Source organism: Gavialis gangeticus, unplaced genomic scaffold, assembly GCF_001723915.1.
Source record: "Gavialis gangeticus isolate Ggan-Ray unplaced genomic scaffold, GavGan_comp1, whole genome shotgun sequence".
Classification (NCBI taxonomy): Eukaryota; Metazoa; Chordata; order Crocodylia; family Gavialidae; genus Gavialis; species Gavialis gangeticus.
This window is the reverse complement of record NW_017729005.1, coordinates 4914158-4919064: the sequence shown is the minus strand read 5'-3', so window position 1 is coordinate 4919064 and position 4907 is coordinate 4914158. Positions and strand designations below refer to the sequence as shown.

General features: G+C 44.3%; 1 long non-coding RNA gene across 1 annotated transcript; it reads right to left on the bottom strand.

Annotated features, from left to right (window-relative positions):
• Positions 1 to 2769: 2769 nt before the first annotated feature.
• Positions 2770 to 4696, bottom strand: LOC109291624. Its single transcript, XR_002095916.1, has 2 exons — positions 4488 to 4696; positions 2770 to 2975 (listed from the first exon to the last, which is right to left on the bottom strand). It is a non-coding gene; the product is annotated as an uncharacterized LOC109291624 (long non-coding RNA).
• Between the last annotated feature and the right edge of the window lie 211 nt (positions 4697 to 4907).

Sequence of the window (4907 nt, the reverse complement as noted above, 5' to 3'; positions counted from 1 at the left end):
AAGAGAACTGCTGTGTGGGTTTCCCTGTGCTTGTGCCCAACCAGCAACAAGAAAGAAGATCAAGTGACATAGAATGCAGGGGCGGGGGGTGTTAAATAAAAATGGTGGAGGACTAGGGAAAGAGGGCAGTTACAGGAGCCAGATGGTGGTCGGGAACAGTGGCTGAGAAGGGTTGGTGACAATCCAGAAAGCAGTGGCAGAAGGAAATGGGGGACACAACTTGAAGGGAGTTGGTTGAAGAGTAGTAGAGGGAAGGAAAAAGTATGGATTCCTTGATCAATAGGTACAAAGGGGGCTGTAGCAGCAAAGACTAAAAGGGGGCTATTGGAAGGGTCCTGGTCCCCTTCCAGCTGAGACCCTCTGAAGTACTTCTCCCTGGCATGAAGACAAATTATAGGCAATAGAGGGGACAAGACTACTCAGGGATGTGGGTGACTTCCCAGGTAAGAGTTTTGCATACTACATGTATTGGATGTTAACAGCCTGATCTTTTAAACTGTGCCCCACTGCACACCAGAGCCACTTGGAACTTCCTGGAAGAAGCTGGGAGAGAACTTGGATCTGCCTACTCCACAACTAGAGGCCTCTGCTGCTGGAAATAAATGAGACGATCTGTCAGAAGGACAAAGGTAAAAACAACTCACAGTAGAGGTGATTCCATCCAGAGTGCAGGACTATATTGTCCTTCCATAGGGCTTTACAGTGCTGAACCTTTCTTATTGTACAGACAAACCTCAGCCCCTTTGGTTGAGCAGCACCTGAGATTCACAGGTCAAGTGGCACCGAAGCAGGATGCCTGGTGAGGGGTCCTTTAGAGTCAGACTGGGACAGTGAGAAGGCAAGAGGCACATCACCCAGAAAAAACTTTTCAGTGAGAGTCAGGAGGCTGCAGAGCAGACTGGGTGTGTGCTGCCATAGAGTACAGAGACCACCGAGCAGTAGGGGTGTGTGAAACGGGCCATATTCAATTTGGATTCGGCCCAAATTGGGGATAGTGATTTGACTCATTGATTCGGATAACTGTCCCAATTCAATTCAGCCAAATCTGAATCTGAAGATTCAATGCTGATTCAGAAATCAGCAATTCAGCCATAGACACAGCTTTAAATGTTTTTTTCTACATACCTCAAGGTACCAGGCTCGTGAATGTGGCTCGTGAATGCTGCGATGGTGGGGAGGATGGAGCGTCCCACAGGAGCATGGATGGCCACCCTGCGTGCTCAGCGGTGGACCCAGAAGTAGACCAGAAGTACTTCCAATTCGATTCAGAGAGATTAAAGGGTCTCCTGATTCGATTCGGATTCAGAGATTCAGCTGCTGAATTGGGCCAAATCTCCACCAAATTGAATCAGCCCTATCAAGCAAATGTGGAGCTAGCAAGTATGCCCCAGGACCTTGACCCTATCCATGCTGGGTTTGCAACAGTTTTCAAGCATAGCGATAGCCAAATGCTGGAAGATAATTAGAGGCCCACATATCCAGTTCCCATTGTTCTAGAGGTAGCTATAGCAGGAATTCTGCAAGCACAGCTATACTGGTACCACCAATCCCCGTCCAGCTCCCCACTGCACTCAGAAAGGATCCACTAATTATAATGGACATTTGTTTGGGCCCTCCACCTGCTTCTCTTTAATTCATTGCCCAACATCTTTAATTTAAAATAAAGATGTCCAATTATTATTTTAACAAAGTGAATATTGAGAAGCACTGGGTCCAGACCTCTTCTTCCTGATGCCATTTTTTCCCTGGCATAACACCATTGACCTAAACAGAGTTACACTAAAAGCTGTGTTAACCAGCATTCTACTATCCAGAACACTCTATTAACCGGAATTTCCACCTGGCTGGCCGCGGGGGAAGAAGGGAAGCTTGCACATCGCCACCACCACCCACCACCCTGCACTGCAGCTGCTCTGGGTGCCCCAGCCTCAAAACTGTTGAAAACCCCTGCCTCGAATAACTGGAATTTTTAGATACTAAGCACCCTCCTTATCCCACTCATACTGGTTAACACAGCTTTTACTGTACTTCTCATTCACAGCAGTATAACCTAAAAAAGAATTGGACACCCTGCCCTATGGGCTTTTTTTTTTTCTATCTACATGTTTATAATGTATTTAGAAACATATTGGCATGTAAATATCCTGGACCGGTGTTTTTGAATGAGTAACCCTGATCAGTTACATTTACTTAAAGACAGCCCTGACATTTTCCTTTTCCTTTTCTATGCTCAGCTGCTAGCAAGGACAGCCTGAAGGCAGAGCCTACCAGCAGTTTGAAAACCCTGCTTCCTTGATGGTCAGGCTGGTGGCTGGTAGCCTGTGTGTCCCGCTAGCCCTTGCTGGTGCCTGGCCACGCCCCCTCCGCTGCAGCAGGGAGAGGGGAGAGCCTTGAAGGGCGTCTGTCTTCTCTCCCCTTTGGCAGTGGCTGGCAGGCATGCTCTAGCGCCCACCAGCTTCTGGTTTGAGCCACTGCAGACACATGCCTGCATTTTCTGATTTAACAAAGAATGTCTGTCCAGTTATTAATCAGTTTAAGCTGTGCAGCTTAAACTAACCTGCGAAGAGTGAATCAATTCAGCCTCAGGCTTTTTGAATGTCTGCCCCTAGCTCTTGTGTTCAAATACATCCTCCCTGGCATCTCTGTAACTCCACGTGCTCCATCCAGTAATGCTTCTGCAGAAGTAATTGACTGGCTCTGTAATTGGAACTCAGTAAGCAATTCTGCTGAGGCTGTTCCAGCAAGATTAGAAGCCGAATCAGTGTCTCGTAGCAGTGAAGGATCTGCAGAGCTTAATAAGGGAAAAAATACTGTAATTTTACCTTTGTCATTAAGCCAGAAACTAGTGCTCTGGACTACATACAGGAGTGAAATTATCTCTGCCCAGGAGGTCAAAATTAAGTGATGCAACACACAAGCTCCAGTTTGAGAGTTGTTTCTGTAGTTCAGTGATGCCGAGCCCTTGTGCCGCTGGCCTGTGAGGTACACAAAAGGAACAAACCAATTACATAGCCTTACAAAGTCACTTGTCAAAGTAGACACACATGTGAAAGGAAATTGTTTGCCTTAAAAATCAGAGTATAACTCTTTCCTCAAACATTTCCAGTAGTTTGAGTAAATTATGGAGGAGTAACTACATGCTGCAACTGTCACAGGAAGGAGGGACAGATTACCCTCACATAGTTCTTTGTCATGATGCCTTATTTCTCTTGATTACCTGCTGAAAATCATGAGATGATACACCATTATGTTGTTCCAGTTTGGAAAGGTGACACTATCAGAGCAGTAGAGGGGATTCACCTTCTGCCCTTAGAACATTTTCTGCCATATTTCCTATTAGCACTTTATTTACAAGATTAATTTTCTTTAAAACTGCTAATTAAGATATTTGTCATCCGATGTGACAGATGCATTTCCAATTAGATGCAACAAACTACATTAGAAAAACTCCAAGGTTATCAAGTCAAGCATTAAAAAGTTTGGAAATGCCAGAATTAAACTTGCCTCAGTAACCTTAGTTCACCCCCTTCGTGCATATACATTACTACATTTACATTTTTGTGCAAGACTCCTGGCTCACTCAATGAACAGGATACAAGGTGCTTATTAATGAGGAACCACTGACATTTTTTTTACCCCCATCCATCATTGTGTGGCCTCACACTGTTCAAACCCTGAACCAAACACAGAATTATTAATTTTCTCAAGTTTTCCTATGGTGCTTTTATCTTAGCATTTTAGGGCTAAATATAAATAAAGGACATAAACACCTAAATCTAAAATTTAGATCCTCAAAACATCCACTCAGACACTGTCGAACCCTGGAAATGCCTCAAGTCCATCAGCATCTTGGCTTTCAACACTAAATTTCTCTAGCCGCCTGAAGTTCTGCATGCCCAGAAGTGCCCCAGTCTTGAGATGTCTGGGCAGTTCTACAAGTAGTTCACACCTAAGCCCCAGAAACTAAATATTCTTTGATCTATCTCCCCCAATGTGCTTGTTATGGTGGGCATTCCTAGAGCACATCCATTGGATCAGGCTTTGTCCAAAATAAAATGGCAACCGCTTCCAGAAAGGACCAGCAGCGGTACTACTCCCCTTTTTTCTACAAAGGTTTGGTGGTTAGAGCACTCAGTATTCATAGCATCTGTTCAATTTCTTCCTCTACCAGAAGGGAGATCACAGGCACATATCCCATAAGAGCACCCTCCCTACCAGGGTACAGGTTATTCTGGAGAGGAGGCAACTCAGTCCCTCCTCTTAAAAGCTGTTCCACTTTGCATGGAATAGTCCAAGACTTATCAGGCAGAGGGACAATGCAACTGAGCGTGACAGAGGAACATGAGCTTAGCTGCTAAGGCACTCCCTTGGAAAGAGGGAACCTGGGTTCTAGTTCCTACTCCAAAGATGATTTTTACATGTTTTGTACAGTTTACACAACTTGACCACTATCACACAAAAACTCTGTAGTAGAGACAATGATGTACTTCAGTTCTCCATGGTGGCATTCAGTTGCCTTAAGCACGAGATCATTTGATGTCCCAGTTTCCTGCCTTATTCACTGCATGCTTTCCAGCTTCTGCTCCACAGCAGGAGTCCTACAGCCAAGAGACTTATTCACTATTCAAACCCAATTCATCCACAAAGCACCATACGTTGTATGACTGAATACAGCAGGGAATCTGTGAAAAAAGGGGGAATCATGTAATTAAAGATCATATCATAATGCAGACAAGGTTCTTTAGGTAAATGTGATATCTTTTATTAGGCCAACTAAATAGTTGAAAAAATTGTTCTTTGCAAGCTTTTTCAGGCACAAACACCCTTCTTCAGGCATAGGAGAGAGATATCATAATGCATAAGCACAAGAAAACTGAATAAGGGCAAACAATTTTGGCATATGTTTA